General features: G+C 38.6%; 1 protein-coding gene across 1 annotated transcript in view; it reads right to left on the bottom strand.

Annotated features, from left to right (window-relative positions):
• The window catches only part of LOC135715057 (protein sickie-like), a 99,449-nt gene that overhangs the window by 42,415 nt on the left and 34,426 nt on the right, over positions 1-22,608 (bottom strand). The window lies entirely within an intron of this gene.

Here is a 22,608-nt window from a genome sequence, read left to right as displayed (position 1 = left end):
GAATCGAACCTGCCGCCTCCGGCTTGGTAATACCGTGCCTTTACTGACTAGGCTATGAGGCCCCTAGATTACGAATATGCATTTACCTCAATACCCTTAAAGAACCCAATGGACGGCAATTGAGAAACATAGCGAGTGTTGAAATCTTAGGTATTACATGTATCGATAAGCGCTCGATTTCATTTATCATCCTGCTTGCAAAATTCTTGCGAACGGAAAGATGGTACTTCTGTATAAACCTTGAGAAGTTGTTGCAAAATTTTGATTTTTCTTTCTGGACTTCAAAATGTAAGCAAATCAACGCGGTCGTATTTTTCCTCCTACGAAATCTAATGTAATAAAAGTTCGATGCAATTGGTTCCAAGAAATTAGAAAATGTCCAAAGAAGAAGATAATACATACATTTTCTTCTAAGTTTACCACAATTTTGCTGTGTGAAGCAAGGTGATGAATTTGTTCAAAATTGCTAAATAATTATAAACAAAAGACACAAATGGTTAAAGGAATGGTAAGGCATGAGTTTCAGAGTGCTAAGAACACATAGAATTATAAACAACGTTAGAATTATTTTAAATGAATTGACTGCCCCCTTGATTGCCCTGCTCTTTTTACAGCTGGTATAATCAATTTGACAGATCGATGTCCTACCTAATAAAAATAACCATAAAAGAGAGCTTAACGACGTGTTCGGGGTATCATCCAAACTAGTTGTGGGATAGTTTACCCATCCGGGATATAGTTCGTTTATGGTATTTGTTTATTAGATTTTATACCACTTGAAATCACACATCACGCCCCTCGCTAGCACGCCTCTGCTGTTGGGAATCGAAAATCTTTGACAGTGATTTGTTTACACTTCTATTGAGAACAATTGGTTCACGTTTGATCAAAGTAGTCGATCGCGTTCAGAAACAACGTCAAATGGAACTCGGAAGAAGAAAAAATATTGTGCACAAACACCTGAAAAGTCCGGAAAGGGCCAGTTCTAAGCTGGTTAATGTGCTGAAGATGCCGGAAACAACAGTTTGTCGAGTTCTCAAAATCTACAAGGAAACCTTGAGTGTGGAAAGGAATCAGCGGACCTACGGAAAAAAACTGGAAGCAGGGATCGTCAGCTGCGCAGCAAGGTGTTGAGGTGCGTTAAAGTCTTTCGATCTGAGATGTGGCCAGAAGGTACAACGCCAACTTTCAAACGGTGCGGAACATCCTTGCCAGGGAAGGCTACAAGTCGTACAAAGCCAGTAAACATCCGAACCGACACATGAAGCAGAATTCCGTGGACAAAAAGCGTGCAAGGCTCTTGTACGACCGTGTTTTGACGAAACATAAGGGCTGCACTTTGATCAATAATGAAACATACACACTTAGAAAAAATCATGTAAATTTAGGTGCTCTGAGACTGACATATACGAGCGTCAATTTTGACATAGAATTGAGTCATCGTGAAATTCAGCTCAATCAAACATACTTTTCGTCGAGTAGCAAACTTTTCAGTCTCGGAGCACGTTTACGTTTGTTTACGTCTCATCCTTTGTGTCAAAAGTGGATTCCGTCACGTGCAAAATTAGGTTTTTCTAAGTGTGTACGGTCAAAAGTTTTGCATCGCGACTGGACGTGAGGATGTGCCGGGAAGATTCAAGTTCGTGTTTCCCAACAAGTTCGCGAAGAAGGCCATGATTTGGCAAGCGATTTGCAGTTGTGGCCTGAAAACGGAACCATTCGTCACATCCTCGACGATGACATCCCAAGTTTACATCGAAGAATTCCTGAAAAAGCGTGTATTGCCGTTCATCCGCAAGCATAGAGGCAAAAATATCTTTTGGCCCGATTTGGTATGCTCCCAACAAGATCAATCTTGTTCCCAAGCTAATGAATCCTCCGAATTGCCCGGAATTTCGACCAATCGTAAAATACTGGGCAATTTCAAAGCAGCGACTTCGACAAAGCGGCGAGGCTGTCAAGGACCGATGTCAATCATACAATGTCTGGAACAACAAGTAGCTTGCTGGTGTTAGAAGCAAAAATGTTGTAAACATTGCTGAGCAAGCAAATGCCGATGTCACGGCAGCACAACATTCCATACTGCGAATAGCAGACGTGTCGTCACAGAAAACAGCTGTTTCGTGTAAAAAGATAAACATTGCGATGAAATACGACCACCACTAGACATTTTCACATTTCACTAATACCAATAAGCTGGTTGGGCCAGACCTTGTATAATTGACATCGGTCAAGGACATCCAGCAAATGCGGGCCAAATGGAAGAAATGCGCTGTTTTCGTGTCCGTTTCCACTGTGCGGGAGCTGATAGGCTCCATAAAGAGGAAGGTTTGAGATTTCGTTCGAACTGGATAAATGTAACCATCCAATGCTGTAACTTCGAAGTTTTATTAAAAGTACCGTAAAGCAATCATTAATAGACTGTTTAAACTTATTGAATCACGAATTACAGGTCTTTTTGTGCGTACCAATTTACTTTTAGTCAGCCTTTACCACTTCCATTTCAAAATTTGACCAACCCTATTCTGATAATATCAGTCATTGGTTGGTTGAAAAATGGCACAGATATGAGCAAAAAATATTCACGTGATTTTTAAAGAGTGACTCCAAACTTATGATCGGGAGTGTAGATGATATCAGATTGTTATTTTACTTTGTTCAGTTAGTAGAATGAGAAGGTATTACGACTTTGACTCTTACTTTCAATAATTAGTTTCACTATGTCATTTTTGAAAACAATTGTAAAACATTGTGTTTTGGCAGAAAGTGGATTTTCACTATTTTTAAGAGAATCAATTATGGTAAATTCATTAATTCAACCAAGCAGCAAAATACCCATGGTTGAAAGCTAAATAAAAAGTTGACTTCGATTGCTTTTTCTGCTGGAAAGAATCGATACACTTATGCACGGGAAAAAATCCGATTCCATTTTCATGAATAAAAAATCATGAAATGAAAAAAAACTGGCCTTCCCATGAAATCATAAAAATGATTCATGATTTCGGGATGGCAGGGCTGGTAGTGAGGATGTGATTTAATAAAGGGTGATACGGTCAAAATTTGGTCAAGGGAAAACGCGTGTAAATTGGTGAAATCGTTTATTTAAAAAATCAAATTAAATTTCTTTTTCAAGTCCAATTAGTATAAAATTCAGGAAAAATATTCAGTTAGGCTTCCGCTTTTCCAAATCCGAATTGCCGGGCCTTACGCTTGACCCCTGCCTTCAGATTTTGTACAGCCACCTTGTCCACCTTCTTCGCCGCAGAAAGCCAGTTTGCCTTGAACTGCTGCTCGCCCTTAGCAGTTTTTTTGGTCTTCTTTAGGTTCCGCTTGACAATAGCCCAGTATTTCTCAATTGGGCGGAGCTCTGGCGTGTTGGGAGGGTTATTGTCCTTGGGAACCACCTGCACGTTGTTGGCGGCGTACCACTCCATGGCCTTTTTACCGTAATGGCAAGATGCCAAATCCGGCCAAAACAGTACGGAACAACCGTGTTTCTTCAGGAAAGGCAGCAGACGTTTATTCAAACACTCTTTCACGTAAATTTCTTGGTTGACAGTCCCGGAAGCTATGAAAATGCTGCTTTTCAAGCCACAGGTACAGATGGCTTGCCAAACCAGATATTTCTTTGCGAACTTTGACAGTTTCATGTGCTTGAAAACATCTGCTACCTTTCCCCTTCCTTTTGCCGTATAAAACTCCTGTCCCGGAAGCTGCTTGTAGTCGGCTTTGACGTAGGTTTCGTCGTCCATTACCACGCAGTCAAACTTCGTCAGCATCGTCGTGTACAGCCTCCGGGATCGCGCTTTGGCCGTCGTATTTTGTTTATCATCGCGATTTGGAGTCACTACCTTCTTGTAAGTTGATAGTCCGGCTCGTTTTTTGGCTCGATGCACGGTTGTAGACGATACACCCAGCTTATTTGCGGCATCTCGGAGAGAGAGGTTAGGGTTTCGCTTGAAACTACCGGCAACTCTCTTTGTCGTTTCAGCGGCTTCCGGTTTTCGATTTCCCCCCGATCCAGACTTCCTGGCTGTTCCCCAAACACTTTAATTACATTTGTAACGGTTGATTTGGCAACTTTTAGCGATTTTGCCAACTTTGCGTGCGAGTAGCTTAGATTTGCGCGATGCGCGAGCAAAATTTTGATACGCTGCTCTTCTTGCTTGGACGGCATTTTGACAACTGAAGAGTGAATTCCAAAATCAAAATAGAAGCAACATTCTACACACACACACCTTCAAAATGAGGGGTGTTCAGGTTTTTTAAATGCAAAATTGAAAGAAATACGTCAAGTTGATATTGACCAAATTTTGACCGTATCACCCTTTAGTAGTGACTTTAGTGACTAAAATAACGAAAATAGTGACCAAATAGTGACCAAATAGTGACTTTTAAACAATAGAAAAGTGACCAATAGTGACATTTATTGGTCAGAAATATATAGTTTCAATCTTCCATTGATTGCGATTGCAACTTCGAGAAATTTTATAAACTCACAAACCTGCATTTTTCATGTTTCTAAAAAATAAAACAAACGGTTTATGGATCCCATTATCCTCAAAAAAATAATATGAATTAAATAAGCTTTTTTTTTAAATAAACTATTTACTAAGTTGATATTAGCATCGAAAGCACACATTGATGATTAGATCGCAAAATTGAGGCACAGAGAAAAATGTTCAAATTCAAAGATTTAGACAAATTTTGACAATTTTATTAAGACAGTCAATTTTAAATATCTAGGATATTGATGAAGCGATGCGATAAGCGATTAGTATTTTGATTAGAAAAAATCGTTCTCCTATTTGTAGTCGCTATAACGCACTGGTCGTCTCCATTCCTTCCAAGAAGAGAATCTTCTGTAACACAAGGAAACAAATTCATAACTGTGGGACATCGACAACTTTTCTAGATCGCAGTTTTCAAAAACCTCTCGTTACTGTGGATCGAAGAAAATTATCCCAGATGGAAAGATCACGGACATAAAACAAAATTTGAATGCGTCTAGGTCTAAAAATCTCGATCGTGAAAAATTAGGGATTTAGGGATGCATTTTAGAGTTTTGGACAAAGGGCACAGCTTGGGCACATCCATTGGCACATCTTCGGCACAATTTCGTAGGCATTGGATCATTTTAAATAAAATGGAAGCACTGCTAGACAACTGTCATTGAAGTTGTTCACAACATTATTTGATGTTTAAGGGGGAAATACAATTTGATTTTTCAAAAAAAATGCATTTTTTGGCTTAATGTTTCTTGGGATGTATACTTTAATTTAGAAAAGACTCCAAGTCCGCCAGAATATTCCTTACCGCTTTACGAAGCGATTTCCTAAAACATGTACCGGCGCACTGAGAGAGCAATTTTATCTTTAAACGCGTTTATCTCGAAACGGGGTTTTTCAAACTGGCGTGGGAATCAAATTTGGATATCGCCTAGGTTTTCTTGTTCAGAATTAAATTCTGCTTAGAAATACGTATCCACATTTTCGATTTTGTCAAAAATGAATTTTTAATCCACGATTTTGTAAGCATTTTTAGGGTGAAAAAATGGACTTTTTTTTCCTAAGGCCACAACTTTTGAAAAAATTTATTTAAAAAAAAATCGGAATAGGGGAATTTACGTATTCTCGTCAATCTAAGCAGTGTCCACACTTCTATTAGCATTTTCTCAGCGTCACGCAGATATATGACGTGTCTGTTGGTTTACATTCATCTGCTGCTTGCTTCTCTATCCATTTTAATCGACAGAATTCTTCAAAACTGTTTGAAAGCGTTTTTACAACGCTCCAAACTTCTCAGGTGAGTGTCGGCAGCCTCGTTTTCTTCGGCAACCTTCCCATTAGAACTGCGTGTTAACCAGCTGTTCTATTATCGGCAACTTGAAATCAACCCCATTTTAGAGTACGTATGCTTCATTTGAAGAAAAATCTGCCATAACAGGACTGCTCAGACGTACACATACAATCAGATTGAAGCTGAAAGACTAAAGAATCGTTTGGATGCATTCAGGGAAGTGTGTTGATGGGAAAACATAGTGAAATTAACGTTTAAATTTTGGTTGCCGAAAACAGTCAATGGGTGCCGAAGCCGACATTTACCCTACGTATTTCTAACCCAAATTTCATTACTATCAGGATTTTTGTTCGATTTATGTTCCAGGATCACATGGAAAGGAGTATTTTCCCACGCCGTTTTCCGACTTCCGCGCGAGGACGCCCGCGCGACCTGGTGCACCGGCCACGGGGAGACGCCAATCGAGTTAAAAAAAAATACAAATTGTAGTTCGAAGGATGACTAATAAATGGGTTATAACATATTTGCCCTCCCTGAGTGTGTTATTGCTTAAAAAAATTAACGAAAATGCATTACTTTTTGGACGTTCAAAGTGTACTACCCCCTTAACTGTATATTCAGTAACATCCTCTAATTGAATATACCAGAGGAACTCAGACCAGCAGTTAAAATATAGATCTAAATACGAAATGTAGGGTGGGCTCAAGAGACAGAGGCAGTTAATTAGACCTCATTAATACCCTTAATTCAAATAATGCTGCAACTCACATCAAACAAACTACAGAAGTCTATTCATCATCCTCTATAGTTCGATCTTGAACCATGTTCCCCACCGGTTCCAACTCTTTCCGACCGCTAATAGACCGTTGTTTTTCACATCATGAAAGGCTAGGGTTCTGTTCTACCTTTGAGGGCATTATAAAACCCTAAAACACAGAACTTTTATTATCCTATGAACACAAAACACCAAAATTTCGCACACCCGCCACTTCCCGCATCATCCTCAATCCGATTTACCCCTGCGATTTCAAACAAAACATTCAAGGTGTCAGAAATACCGGGTTGCCGGGATGGGTATTTTACAAACAATCGCAGCTTGCTTTATGACCGGCACAATCGGCACACCTGTGGCACACTAACAAAAAAGATGACCCAGGATTGGTGTGCGGAGTGACCTACCCCTTGGTTTTGGACCATTTTTTGGGCCTAAAAATTCCAGATCTTTAACACAACCAAATTGAGAAAATTACAACTTGCGAAACCTCTTACAATTTGTGATAGGTCTATAACCAATTCGAGATCAAACAAATAAAAATATTAGTGATTTCGTCAACATCAATTTAACAGTTAACATTTCCGTTTGTTCGCAACTTTTCTTGTCCGTCAGAATTTACACGCATTTTTAATGACACACATTTTTTACTAAATCAACACACATTTTTAACTAATTCAATCTGTGATTTGATGTGAGTTTTTGAAGTATTTTTTTTTTACTCTCAACATTGGTAGTAAAAAAGTGACTTTAGTGACTACATTTTAAGGAATAGTGACTTTAGTGACCTTTTGATGAAAAAAAGAGACTTTTTAGTGACTGGCTTGAAAATAGTGACCAAGTCACTAAAAAGTGACCTGCTACCAGCCCTGGGATGGAAATTCATAATTTCATAATGCAGCCGCTACAAGCGTTACCTGCAAACCATGTTCACCGCACTACATAGGTATCTCTTATACGCCTTTTGCCTTACAAATTATACAAATATTGATAGTCTAGTGGTCAAAGTATGGGTGTAATGATCGTAAGGTTCCTGGTTCGAATCCAGTAGGGGGGTCTATTGCTTTATTTTATTTTTTTACATTTTTGCTTCAAAAGCTAAAAGTTAAAATCATGAATCATCCGAGTTCAAATCATGAACTAAACGATTTTAACTCGAGTGATTCATGATTTCGGGAATCTTGGGTGCGTTTCGCAAACATAGTTCATGATATCATGAATATTATTCATGGTGTATTTTCATAACATGAAAATGATGGCATGCCTTGCAATGGCAAGTTTTTAACTGAGATCCAGCAAAATAAAATGCCGATCTGCTCGGTGGTGCCCATTAGAGTGATGCAAACGATTCCAAATTGGATCCTGACTAACCTCTCAAAATTTGAACCCATTTGGAGAGAAACTGAGATGGCACAAACCATTTGAAGTTTGTATGGGAATTACTATGGTAAAACCAAAATTTTTGTTCATGTCTATCTAATAATTCACCATATCGGTCTGCTTCAAAAGCTTTCAACTGTACTTGTAGGAAATTTTTCCAGCTACAACTTTGCTCAAGACCACTTTTTGATTAAATGCAAAGATCGAAAGTTATCAATGGTTCAATGCGCTAATGTCTTATGATCATGCTCAATCAACTGCTCAGCAGGCAACATTGGTGTTTCTGGGGCGTTGAATAGGACACAAAAATCATGGCTACTATGTCACTCTACAAAATACAGTGTTGCCTACAGAGTAGCTGCTTGATCATGTCATAAGTTTACCAATCTCTTAAATAATTGATAACTTTTTCCTGTCTTGTTTTACATAGAAACAATCTTCAGCAAAGTTGTAGCTGAGAAAATTTTCTTTAAGAATGGTTATCGAACTGCTTCGCAGCTCAATATGGAAAAAGACTAGAAGGCAATGAACAAAAAGTTGAGATTTTCCATAGTAATTTACATGTAAACTTCAAATGGCTTGTGCGAAGTCTGTTTCTAGTCAAATGAGTTGTAACTTTGGGAGGCTAATCAGGACCCGATTTGAAACCATTTAAGCACTGTGGAGCGAAAAAGTCAAATTTTGCATCAGTCTAGTGCCCATCTTGGCAAAAAAAATCTAAGTGTGTACGTGAAAAACATCAAGTGAGGATAATTTCATTATTAAACGGATTTGTAGAAGTATAAGTGTGCAATTAATGGGTTTTTAAAAGCACTTGAAGGCTGCCAGTGTGATAATGGAGTCCTCCATTCAGATTATGCCTTTTCAGAAAAGGCGTCATTGCAGCGGGGTGTTGTATTAAAAATGAACATGTTATTGACACCATTGTCTTGATAGGGTGTTGTAGGAAATGTTGAATTAAGTAAAGCGTTGCGTTGGTATAGCCGTAAGACAGGGATTAATCCGATATTATAATGTAAGCTAATTGAAATGGAGTTTCTTGTGCGGTCTACATTATTTGCGAGGGGATTAAAACTTCCTCGCCTTATTTTAACTAGTTTATCCGCATCAACTGAGAACATGAAAGTATTAAAAATATTTAATAAACCATCCTTTCCTGACAAATGACAGCCAGGAAATTGACCTAATTGCCTGATAATTGTTCCATCCACCCAAGATCGCTATCGTTCCCGCTTCGCTGATCCGCTCAGTACAAATAAGTTTGCGTGCAGTAATTTACCCTTTTTAATCATCGCAAAATAATTGATCAATTTCAATTACCAAACAAACCAGTCGGCCACTTGACCGGAGAACGATAAGCACAGCGATGCCTACTACGTTACTACCGACGGCGACGGCAAGACGATCGGCTTCTGGGTCACCCCTCAGAGTCAGAATCGCACACTTCAAAAGAAAGAACCCGACCGCTGCCGCCGCCGCCACCGCCGACCAATGGGCAGCAGATCAGCAGCGCGATTTTGCCGTTATTTTTTCTCCTCCGACCGTCCGAGGTCTGATCCCTGTCCCGCGTCATTTGTCATTGCGAAAGCAAGGGTGGGGGAATATTCAAACGTCGCTGAAGCTTTCAAAACACATTAATTTCCATTGAATGCAAGGTAGGTGGGATGGTTGGTATGCTTCGGTGCGTCACTTTCCGGGGAGCTTTACGCGGAAAACAATCAAAAGGAAAGATTTGTGCAAATCGTGTGCCAATGTGTGGTAGCGAGCATCAGCATTCAGGTAACTGTTTGATTATTCGAAAAATGAACCGCGAGTTGGACCCCACACCGAGCATTTTTTGCCGATATTTTGAAGAAGGAAGTCCTCTAAATTCGATTTCCCGTTACCATTTTTTTTCTTGCTTTCTGCATCGCAGCAAGCATGTTAATAAGGTGCCAACTGCGGATAGATTAGGGTGTTTCTACCGGAACCATCTGCCCATTGACGAGGCTTACAACCGATCTAGTTGGCCTTTTCCTCCGATAATGCCCGTAACCAGGGGATCGTGAGAAAGGAAACGATAAAAATAATAACTTTTTTCGAAGGTTTCTCATTTTCTCCGTCCCTGACATTGCTGCTGTTGCTGTTGCTGCTTTGAGGGTCTCTGGTGGAAGCAACATGGTGTGTCTACTGAATGCAGTTAGACAAGCATCGTAAATCTGATGATGGTGTAATGTTCGTTTCGCCCTTGTTGCGCGTTCTGGAAGGGGCATAACAAAAAAAGAAAAACACAAACATCTGGCAGCATGTATTTTCTTCAGTTCCACCGTCGTCGTCGTTGTCGTCAGTACAGTTGTCGACAAATGGTGGCAGTATTGTTGAAGTACCCAGTGTTTCTCGCTGTAACCAAATATGGTTGAGCAAAATAGTGTTTTTTGTTTTGTTTCGTTTGATCGGAGCCTGTTGGAAGAACCTTCGCGCGCGAACGTGACATTTATGGACCACTTGGAACAACCTTACAAGGGTTAAGATCCGGTGTCAATGCGATGGTCCCCGTATGATTGGGCAAGTGTTTATCATTTAGGGGTGGCGGTAAATTCGAAATGCTGCATGAATCTCTGGTGGATTCATGGAAGAATTTACTGCTTCAAGGAGAATTGAATTCTATAATATTTACGCAGCCTGCTAAAAAAAACCGCAAAACGTTAATCAAAGTAGGCATTCCATTTTTTTTTTTTGAAAAATTGGAAACCACAAATTCGAAGCTCATCAAAGCATCGAAACAAAATGTAAACAACTACGCCTAATTGGTCGTTCTCCATTCGATTCTCCTCTGCAGTCACGTCCAAAATTTTGACAAAGGGCCATTCTGCTGCGTGTGCTGTTCCAATCCCAAGGGCAATGTTTCCATATGTTGTTGAAACTGCGCCCCTCTCCGAGTCCCCCAATATGATCTTTATTCGAATCCATTTCTGGAGAAAAGTCAGTCTTGCGTGTTTAATTTATTGTTATTCTTCTCCGTCAGCGGGTTCGGCGTCTTGTTTACATATGTAGTGGAGGTTCTCGCCGTCGTCTGCGGGTTGTCGAATTCGTCCCTCGTCCTCCTACAAGCCTGTATATACTGAGGCTGACTGATGCCCAACGACGTCGGTGGAGAATTATTCGACAGGCAGATCATGTTGGGAAAACATACACAAATTATATTGGAATTAAGATAAAAAGCCCCCCCCAATGACAGCCCTCTAGGTTTTGTTTGTTGAACTTGTACGATTAACGGCGGACGGCGACGGATTGTGTTTCGATTGTTGGGGGGTAATTGATGCCCGAGATCGTGACTTTCTGTGTGTTTATTCGTGGAAGTCAAAACGCTGGTTATGTTTGAAAGGTTTCTCAGGAATCAGTTTTATTTTTCAAATTTCAATCATTGTCTTTGTTGAAAAAACAAAAAAACAAAAAAGGAAACACAAACCAATTTTTACGGCTAATTTGGATGGCATGTCTCTTGGAGTAAACTACAACCTGATCTCATTTAAGATATCCGATTACCACTGCTCCCTTGCTGCCTTTGCTGCTTACCGGTAAAATTAAGTAACAGTTTTATGGCACCGAAAATGATCCCATTTTCACTGCACTTATAAATACACTTGATCGCATGTTGCATTAATTAACTATCATGTTTATTTACATTTTGCATTTCAGTTTGTCGCCGCCGTCTCTCTACCATCGGTGCTGCAGGATGGCGACATTGCAGCAATAAAAATGTTTGAATCCCTGCCTCGACCGACACGGCGGCCGGACGGACCCTGCCTACTACGTGACAGTCGCAGTAGGCGAGGAGCAGAGGGCTGAGAGATTCGCGCGAGCGCGTAACACCAGATGCTTTCCATCAGGCGCAACGACGTCAACGTTGGTTGGAGAGGGACGGCTGCAGTGCAGTGTCACATACGATCGCAATGACGGATTTTGCTGTTGATGTTGACACGCAAGGTTCTTAAAATAGAACCTAGTAGCTACTTCATTTCTGTATTTCATGTTTGCCAAAACCCTTTGTGGCTTACCGCGATCTCACTCTCGCAAGACACCGAACATCTATCTCGTGTTGATTCAATAATCCCAAACATACAAATTGCCGCTGGAGACTAGCAGAGCGGTGGCAGTCGGTGGCGGTCGCAAGTCATTAGCTTTTTGACGCCTACCTGAACATGGAACCGATCCAAATACGGTCAACACGGTTGTCTGCTGAAAGTCGGTAGATGGCGTGACTTGGTTGCTTCTCTCACACCTGACGCTAATGCCACACTCTTAATTATGCTTCATTAGTTGTGTACATCGGTGCTGCAGAGAATGATCAGAGGTAGCAGTTGGCAAAACATGGGAACGGATTAAGTTGATCCTGTCATTTAGCAATAATTTGAGTAGATAATAGTAATTACCAGAGCAATCCGTGACTGACGAATTAAACTCGTTTAAAGGTTATGTCAGAAGCGAAAAACATCATCATCAGAATAAATTGAAGCGTCTTTTCGCACTTCAGAGCTAATTCATCTTCTATGCAAAGACTGTCCATGCATCTTCAATAAACTTTTCCGGTAGACCTTTTTACTTTATTCATTGCCTGTCGTTGATAATCACGGCAAATACAGTCCCGCACAAGTACTTGAAAAGGCAACCTTTTAGAATACCAATCATTCCCCGCTAGGGCATCTCCATCTCGTTGTTTGAATTCCGCTGAATATGTGTTCCGTAGAATCTTCTAGCTCACCGAATGCCTTAAAACAGCGGTTCTCAAACTTTCATAGATAGAATCGGGAAACGATTGTATTGGGACTGTTTGCAGCATCACAGAGGAACAGTGAGAATATGAATCTTCAACAGATACCAGTAGACAGGCTTGATATTTGCACTGGCGCGCACAGGGTGGGGCAAGGTGGGGGAAATTACCCCCTTTTATAAATATGATTGTTATTTCCACATTTACAAAATAATGGTATAAAATAACTTGATTTCTTGATAACTTGATTTGAAGGTAAAATAACTTTATTTCATAATATAAGGGCACTGAAAACCTTTTATTGCGTCAAATCCTTTGAGATGGTGCCTGAAAATTGCACCAGAGAGGTGCATGAAGGGACAAACCTCTATGAACTTTTTTGGTCAAAAAATTTCTGGTGTAATATTTTTTCAAGAGTGTACATGGAGGGTTAAAAGAAGAGGGTAAATTTAATGTTGAAAAAATTCACTTTCGTGGTGGTAAGTCAATGAAAAAGTTTTTTTTATTGAATATTTCTGGTGTAAAAATATCATTAAGGTGCTTCCGTGCTTCCGTTTATTAACGTCTCTTTAAACTGTTCCACTGGTAGAGGAGAATTAAGTTCATTCGAGACGGCTCAGCTATCATCAAGGTCAAAATAACTCTGGTGGAAACATTGAATCACGCGTAAAATTTGGAGGTGCACATTTAACTGAAAATTTCTGGTGGATAGTTCGCAACACTGTGGTGAATGTAGAAGCAAGGTTTATTCATTTTTCTGGTGTTAATTTGCATCGTTCTGATGAATGCAAGCTTCATTAAAAATTTATGATAGAAAATTTGCCCCATTCTGGCGCATGAAGAAACAAAGCCTGAAAATTGCACCACAAAGGTGCATGGTGGAACACACTTCACTTACAATTTTTGGTGCTATATTCTGGTGAATGGAGGAGCATGCTTTATTGAAAATTTCATCGCTATGATAAATGAAATGAATAGAAAACTTCTGGTCGAAAACTTGCACTGGTATGGTAAATGAAGATACAAGCTTTATTTGAAATTAAGCCATATTGAAAATTTCTGGTGGAAAATCTGCACCGTTCTGGTGAACGGATGGGCAAGCTTTACGGAAAATTTTTGGTCTGAAATTGGCATCCTTCTGCTGAATAGAGACAAAGATTTAAAAATAATTTCTGGTGTAAAATGTGCACCATCCTGATGATTGGAGGGAAGTTGCTGTACTGAAAATTTATTATGAAAAATCTGAAAATAGGTTCAAGCTTTATTTGGTGAAAAACCTGCAACATTCTGATGATAGGAGCAGCCAACTATATGAAAATTTCTGGTGGAAAATGGAAAAGGAAATCTGCACCAATCAGAATACTGGAGAAGTAATTTTTATTGAACATTAACGATGGAAAATTTGCATTGTTCTGGTCAATTGAAATTTTCAGTGTAAAATCACCTGGGGGCAGGTTTGTATGGAAAATTTCTGATGGAAAATCTGCCCATCCGTGCATGGAGGAACAAGCTGAATTGAACGTTTCTGGTAGAAAAACTACAAAGTTTTGGTGAATGGACGGACAACTTAACCTTGACTTCCGAGAAGAACTTCAAGGGTATTGAATTCTGAGGACAGTTCCAAAATAAAATATTTCTGGGGATGATTTCATGGAAATTCTGCGAATAATTTCTTGTGAATCCTGCAGATAGTTTCAAGATAATTTCGAATATAATACCGAGAGAATCAAATTTTGAATGAAATTCCAAAGGGTTTCAAGAGAATTCCGAGGATAATTTCAAGCTCATTCTGGGAAGATTTTTTGGAGAATAAAGAGTAAATTCTTCTGAAACTTTAGGGGAATTTTCTTCAAGGTGTTCTGAGAAAAAAGATCTAAAATATTCCAAGACAAACCTCAAGGATATTGAATTCTTATAGCAGTTTCAAAATATTTCTAAGGAGAGTTCAAAGAAAATTCTGCGGATAATTTTTAGTGCATTCTGCAGATAGTTCCAAGATAATTTCGAAAATAATACCAGAAAATCAAATTTTGAGTAAAATTCCAAAGGGATTTTAAGCAAAATTTCAAGCGAATTCCGAGGATAATTTCAAGCTCATTCTGGGAAGATTTTTTGGAGAATAAAGAGTAAATTCTTCTGAAACTTTAGGGGAATTTTCTTCAAGGTGTTCTGAGAAAAAAGATCTAAAATATTCCGAGACAAACCTCAAGGATATTGAATTCTTAGAGCAGTTTCAAAATATTTCTGAGGAGAGTTCAAAGAAAATTCTGCGGATAATTTTTAGTGCATTCTGCAGATAGTTCCAAGATAATTTCGAAAATAATACCAGAAAATCAAATTTTGAGTAAAATTCCAAAGGGATTTTAAGAAAAATTTCAAGCGAATTCCGAGGAAAAAATTCTGAAACTCTAAAGGAATTTCTTCAAGGTGTTCTAAGAAAAAATCATGAAGAGTTCTAAGTATAATTCCAGTGGACTTCTGAAATGAATTTCAAAAGAGCTTTTAGGAGAGTTCTAAAAAAATCTGAGAAGAACCTCAAGCATATTCAATTCTGAGGACAGTTCCAAAGCATTTCTGGAGAGTATTCCAAGAAAATTCTTTGAATAATTTCTAGTGAATCCTGCAGATAGTTCCAAGATAATTCCGAAAAGAATACCGAGAAAATTAAATGTTGAGCAAAATTCCAAAGGGATTTTGAGGAAAATTTCAAGGGAGTACCGATAATTTCTAGCTCATTCCGGGAATAATTTTTGGATAATACTGAGGTAATTCTTTTGAAACTCTAAGGGAATTTCAGTTGCAAGGTTTTCTGAGTAAAAGTCAAGAAGAGTTCAAAAATAATTCCAGAGGACTTCTGAGAAAAATTTCACAAGAGCTCATAGAGTTCATAAAATTTCAAAAAGAACCTCAAGGAATTCTGAGGATTAACTTTTTTGCAACTGTACAAAGTTAAGAGACAGCTTTTGGATTCCCTATTTGAAAAGTGGGTATTAGTTTGCCATTTAACCTTGGTCTATTGTTGTCTTACTAAGAATTCGTCTAAGAATTCTCTCTGAAAATTTTAAGACATTTGTTACCGTGGTTTAAAAGTAACAGCTGTTTATTTGCGTTGGAATAGATTCGGGTTTGCCCTCTATATCGTCTTTAAAACATGTTGAATGTTCGGCATCATTTCCTGTCACCCTGACTGGCGGTACTTTGGAACAAGGTTGACATGCTCATTCCTTCGCACAAGTCGTAATTCCGTTAACAATCCTGTACTCCAATCGTTACATATTGTTTAATCCTTTTCAATGATCCTATTAGCCTTGGCATTTCGTTCAAAATTTGAAAAAAAAAATTAGAACTACAATTTTCGCTGAAAATTACCAAGTCTAACGTACTCGCACTGTACTGTTGCGGAATATTGCGAAAACCTTCCGAGGAAAACCAGTGGCAGTCATTGCAGATGAGACGAGCGATTGTGGCCACCACGAGCAGTTGGCGATTGTCATCAGGTTTATTAATAATGATGGGATTAAATTGCCAATTCCATTGGTTGTCTGAGAGCAGTTTGCATTGGTGAAGATAAACCATCGCCGGAGCAAAAAATAGATTAAATTAGCTAAATTGAACAGTAGCGAAACAGTGGTGGGTGGACAGCACCATTCACCACGCACTTTGGAGTATTCCCAATCCCCAGACTAAAGGCACCATAGAAGAAAAATTTGCCCCTCCTTAACAAGATTCCTGTGCACGCTAGTGGTTATTTGCTACAGTCAGATATTAAAAGTAACGCAAAGCCAAAAGAGTTCCTGCAATTTTCCGAATATTAATAGAGCAGCTCTGAAGATTTTGGGAGTTCTGGGAACTGCTCTGATGTTCACGAATTTCCCGATGAACATATAAAATTCCATTGATTTTTCCGGACTTTCTTGAAATTCCCTGGATTTTCTTGAAAATCTCTGGGCTTCGCTGAAGTTCACTGTAATGTTCGAAACTAGTCAAAGTTCATACAATTTTCATGGAGTTAGTAAAACTGACTTTAAAATCTTTATAGGCAATGGTCTTCCCTTAAAATACCTCAATTTTCCTAACAATCATCACCTTATCTGAAATTCCAGATATTTTTCAGGACTTTTAGGAAGCTCCTGAAATTCGAAAATTTTCCCAGAAGTTCTCGAAGCTTTTATATATATATATTTTTTATTTCCCTGAAGTTGATGAAATTGCCCTGAGGTTTTCTGATGTTCGCTGGTTCTACGATGTTCTCAATTTCTGTTGATTCATGAAGCTCTTGGCCCTTAACTTAATTGGATATTTGAAACTTTCTAAATATCTCTGGACTTCTACAAAATTTAGAACCTCTCACAAATGGCCGCTAATTTTCCTGAAATTGATGGAATTGCAATAATCTTGCTTGAAGTTTCCCTAATTCTAATGTTAATGAAACTTTCCTGAAATTCTTGGAGTTTCCCTAAAGTTCTTGGATCTTCCCGAAAGCTTTCTGGACTTATATAAAGTTCCTGTAAATTTCCTGACGTTTTAGAAACTTCTTTGTGGATCATGGAGCTTTCACTTAAATTTACATTTTACGTGAACTTCCCTGAAGTTTGTGGTGCTTGACCGAAATTGCCAATTTTTATTATGTTGCTGTAATTTTCTTTAAACTCATTAAAATTCTCTGAAGAGTCACAACTTCCCTGACGTTTCTGGAATATTCCAGAAATTCAGAACACCGTGAAGGTTCATGCAATTTCCCTGAAGTTAATCGGACTGCTCTAAAGTTCTTTGTTCATATTCGAAATACTCAAAACTTCCCTAAGTAATTAAACTACCCTTAAACCACTTACAGGTATACCTCGATATAACGTCACTGTCATGTTTGACTTTCATCGCCAGTTTCTCGCAATCGATCATTTAATCAATCAAAAGATAACAAGGAACATCGGACAAATGAAACAATCCCCCATCTATTGGTAATGGTGATTTGTATGCTTGAATTGTCAATTCCAAGATATCTACAATGGAAGCCAAAAAAGACAGTTACGTTATATAGAGCTAACTCTAAGACCAGAAGGTCCTGAAGAAACGTGCTCGACTTTTTGGCTCAGCTCTGGTACTTTCTTCGGTCCCAAGCTAATCGATGCACCCCTCGAAATATAAGAAAATCCACGAACCCCTCATTTTATCTGTCAAACTTTCATAGCGAATCAAAACAAACATAGCGTGACTAGAATAGGGTACGTTAATCGTTTGCTTGTGACCAATAGGCTAGTCAAGTAGTGAGCCAATTGAAAATCGTTAGTTTCGTATTGATTGTTGGTATACCTGTATCTTCTTTGCAGTTTTCTGGACATTTGGAACAATTCGGAGTTTTTTAAAGTTCCTTGATATTATTGGAACGGTCTTGAAGTTTTTAGATCTCCACTGAAGATCTCGCAATTTTTCGAAGTTCGTAAACTGCCATGAAAATCAAGGAATATCCTTTAAATTGTTCTCGCATTTTCCTGATGCTCATGTACCATCCAAAATGTTTACGAAATTTCCCTGAAGCCCTCGTTACTATGCCGAAGTTTCCGTTAATTTTCAGAGACTCTTAGAGGTCTTTCAAAGTTCTAGCAATTTCCTTGGCATTCATTGAACTGCCCTTAGCTAATCTGATCTGTCCTGATGATTTGGAAGATTTGCTGGAGTTCTCTCATGTTTCCTGAAGTTCTTGGAATGGTTTTGAAATAAATGGATCTGTTCTGAAAACTTATCAATTTAGCTAAAGTACTCGGGACTATAAAGCTACTGCGAATGAGCCTGGACAAATAAACGAGCTACTTCTGTGAAGTTTCTGAAATAATATTGGTGTTTTATTAAGTTCTCTGGAATTCTTTGAACATTCCTTCAACTCCCAAAACTTCTTAAACGTTCTCGATATTTTTCAGAAGTTAATGGATTTGTCTTCGCAACTAATCGGAACCGACCCTTACAGGTCTGTACTTTCCTAAAATAGTCGGACCTTACTTGAAATAATTACATCCACACTCCAAGCTTAATATCAAGCTTTCCCTAGCAAATGGAACTTCTTTAAAGTTTCAACAATTTTCCTCAAGATCTATCTACTTCTCTGAAGTTCTCATGACTTCTCTAAAATTAGTTAGATATATCTGAAGTTCTTAAAAATTATGAAAAGCTAATGCAGTTTACCTAAGGCTAACGGAACCAAATTTAAGTTGATGAAGCTTCCCTGAAGTTCTCAAAATGTTCCAAAAGTTTTTGGAACTTTGATTATGTTCCCTCAGTTTGCTTATGAAACTTCTTTGAAATTCTTTGAACATTCCTTCAATTCCCAACTTATTTAAAGTCCCTACAATTTTTGTGAAGTCAAGTCTAACCATTCTCCTTACTGTGGTTCTTGGAACTATCCTGAAATAAATAACACTGTCCTAATTATTTATAAACATGCCTGAGTTTATGTGGACTTCCGTATTTTTTTTGATCTTCTTGGGAAGTTTACAATTTTTTTTTATGTTCATTAAACTTCGCTGAAGTTCTTTGGACTATCCTAAAGATGTTGGAACCTCTTGAAGTTTTCACTATTTTCATGTGATCAACAGAACTTGTCTGAAGCTCCTGCAATTTTCCTGATATTCAATTTTCAGAACTGCCTCAATATTCACTGAAAAGATTATACAGTTTTTCTGAAACCATTGAGTTAAGTTTTCTTTAAGTTTTTGGAACTGTCCTGAAGCTATCGGAACTTACTCATAAAAATAATCAAGTTTTCCCTTGGTTTTAGACGTTATTGATGTTCTCAAAACTTCCCTGACATGTGACACAAATGTTGGATCATCAGAATTTTTTAAAGGTTATCGCATTGTTGCTGATGTTGATATAACTACCATGTAAAAACCATTCACATCCTTACATAATTTTAGGTGTGAAGATGCTCTATAGAATCAGATTGTTGATATCTGATGGGCGAATTTATTTTCAAACGATTTTTTTGTCACGATGGACGGGGAAATATTTGTTCACCTTCCAGAATACATATGCGCATAAGACGGCCTTAATAAAACCAAACTGTTTGTTACTGACTGACCAATACCCTAGTGGCTCAAGGTAGACAACCCTTCCGTGAAGTAAGAGATGTATTGGAAACCCGTGATATTCCCTACATGCAGGCGATCCACGAGTTTCTTTGTTTATCTGATATTAGAGTTTGATGTGACCATCCCCTTCATTCCACACATTTTCCAGCCATTGTGCCCCAGTTTGATTATGCATCTGTTTCTGTGCTACTTGCCCCTGACCAGCGAGCATTTGGTCAACCGTTCGAGAGTAGTATCTGAAGGAGGCTTCAGAAACCTGTTTCCTACCTAGATCCTTCCAATCGAAATTGTTACCCATTAACCTCGAGCCCGCCACGAGTAATTGGTACCCAATACTAACCTTGATTTACTGCTGTTTAAAATGTTAATTTAAAAAATAGGGATTTTTGGCTCCGCAAAGTGTCACACACAACTGAGCATAGTAAATAAATGAACTAGTTTAGAAAAAAAAACTACCTGGCCGGTGCTTAAATTTGTTTAATATGATGCAGTCGCATTTTTATTGGCACATTTGCAAGCAGAATTTTCGATTTACAAACGTTTGTTTTTAAGTTTTGAATATTGTCATTCCACATAGAAGAGACGTGTTGATCGGAAATCCATATCAAATCTTTCTCAAAAGCGGTTGTTGTCGTCGTCCGTGAGGTGGCCACCAGGATCGAAACCTAGTAACAACAAATTGAACGGTAGCTTGAACGTAATTACTGTGTGATATAAGGAGCTCGATGGCCTAATGGCGACTGATTTTGCTTAGCGAGCAGAAGGTTCAACTCAAGGTTTTTCGCGATATTGGATCGTTCGGACATCAATTCGGAATATCGTTTACCAAAACGAATCCTGCTGCAATCCCAACCCTTTTATCCAACATCCCAGTGATTCCTCGTGAAAGAGCAGAGGTGTTCTCGGCTTACATTAAAGCGAGTATTACATCAACATATTTCTACCCATTCCTCTCTTCACCAGCATTCGGACGTGGCTGGCACTGGTATTGCCTAGTTTTAGATCACCAGCATTTACACATTGTCATACACAAAATCTGACGTGTTGTTTTTTTCAGCTGCGTTTCTTTCTTCCGGAAATTGAACAATTATAGTTTCAAAATACTTTAAAGTCTGTGCCAAAACTTATATCCAATCATCCAAGAAGTGTCGATTTAGCGTCGGTCGTTGTGTATGTGTGTGTGTGTGTGTGTGTTTTTTTTTCATTTATTTGGTTGATGATCCGGTCAAAATCTTTCGGAGGCCGTTTGCCCAACCTGCTACCAGAATCAAACATCAAAGTGCATTTATTCACAAGCTGCTTATTAATCTCTGTATACGGCTCTTTGTGAGACAACTGGCTCTGATCATCGCTAACGTGCAATCTGAAAATGTACACTTGAAGGATCGGGGCTGGTCTTTTTCACGATGCGTGCACAGAGTGTCATGAAGAAGAAAAGTGATATTTAGTTATTGTGTGATTGGATTTGCTGGATGAGGAATTGTTTAAAAATGACTAGAGAAAATTAAGCATCGGGAATGCGCTCCCGGATATATTGATTTGGTGAGTACGTTCCAGTTGAAGATTGTTCGATCTAAATAACCCTTTTTTTGAATACATTTCATTAATCAAACATTATTATATACTGGGTTTGGGGGAGGGGCAGTCTAAGGGTTTCAAAGGATTTGTAGACTGGACAAGGGTTCGTGGATTTGCCAGTCCCTCGTCACGTTTTGATAGACGTACATCTTGTCGTTTGTCTTCAAAAGGTCTTCAATGAAGTTGATTCACCCTGCTGCAACAAACCATCAGGCAGAACTTTACAACCAGTGAAGTATCTGCAGCCACAGGTAATCCTTGCACTTATGGTGGGTTCTATTCACATCATCACATCACCAGCATTTACACATTGATGATGATTGCTAGTCCCAAGTAACGTCTATTGGTTCTCTGTGTAATTACTGCTGATCTGGAAATTGGAACGGAGGACGGAGGACGGAATTGCATCCTCGGGCGGTCAATTATGCTCATGCTCCACATTTAAAGGCGCAAATTGAATATGGACGAAGACAGAACATTTCTCATGTTGTATGTGTGCAGCGCAATTTAGCTCGTAAATACGATGGACATCCAAAATTCACTTCTGCGATTAGATGAGCAGCTTTAATAAGAGGAGCGCATTTCCGCACCCTTTTAACACTCCGAACACGATGCCTCCGGTAAAATATGAGACATTGCTCAGCAATTTATTGATAGATTTTAAATCAACTTATACCGAATAAATATTTAAAGTATGTTGTTTCAAATGGCGCCAATAGATCTGAAATTCGTCTATAAATAGCTGAGCTATAACATTTGAAACATTTTAATTATATATCATTATTAAGGAGACTTTCTGCCCTGCGCTGGCTCGTCTCCGATATTTGAAACATTGCAAGCTTGCCGTTACACATTTTACTGGAGACATTGTGTTCGCATTGTTAAAATAGAGGGAAATCATGAGCAACCCCTTTTGTAGGCGTGGGTAAACCGCCAAATCAGTCCAAAAACAGCCGTGAAAAATGATCTGAAAACACGGAAATAGTAGTATCAAAACTACAATGTAGTATTAAAACCCCTTTTAAAACGTTGAAATTTTAAAACAAACTCGACTGGGCTAAACTTTCATCACCTTAAAAATTAAAAAAAAAAATCATAAAAAAAATCGAAATAATAATTTAGAAAACGACTCTTCTCAGAATAATCGTGCGCGTTAAAATGGCACTAAGATCGCCAAAAATGACCCACATAAGTGAAAATGACCTAGACTTTTAAAACTGGCTTTAAAATGCCAAAATGCCCTTGAA

The sequence above is a fragment of the Ochlerotatus camptorhynchus genome, unplaced genomic scaffold (genome assembly GCF_037179485.1).
Source record: "Ochlerotatus camptorhynchus isolate MF236.1 unplaced genomic scaffold, CSIRO-AGI_Acam_v1.1 ptg000045l, whole genome shotgun sequence".
Lineage (NCBI taxonomy): Eukaryota > Metazoa > Arthropoda > Insecta > Diptera > Culicidae > Ochlerotatus > Ochlerotatus camptorhynchus.
The sequence above is the reverse complement of the archived record's forward strand: the minus strand, read 5'-3'. Positions and strand labels throughout refer to the sequence as shown.